We start from the raw sequence: 222 nt of genomic DNA on the forward strand, positions 1-222 counted from the left end.
CCTAATGTATACTAACAAAAAAACACTTTCATAGTCGTAGACACCATATATAATGACATATATTCATCCTTTACTCGACGCCTGTTCTTCACGTATAATGGTGAATGTGCCAGTCAGCAAAAACCTTCTCTGTATTGTAATTCGTGATGAAGATTTCGCAACACCTCTGCATAAAAATGTTGATTAATTTCTCGACCTTGTGGAGGACGATCACCTCCTGAT

Source organism: Penaeus monodon, chromosome 31, assembly GCF_015228065.2.
Source record: "Penaeus monodon isolate SGIC_2016 chromosome 31, NSTDA_Pmon_1, whole genome shotgun sequence".
Lineage (NCBI taxonomy): Eukaryota > Metazoa > Arthropoda > Malacostraca > Decapoda > Penaeidae > Penaeus > Penaeus monodon.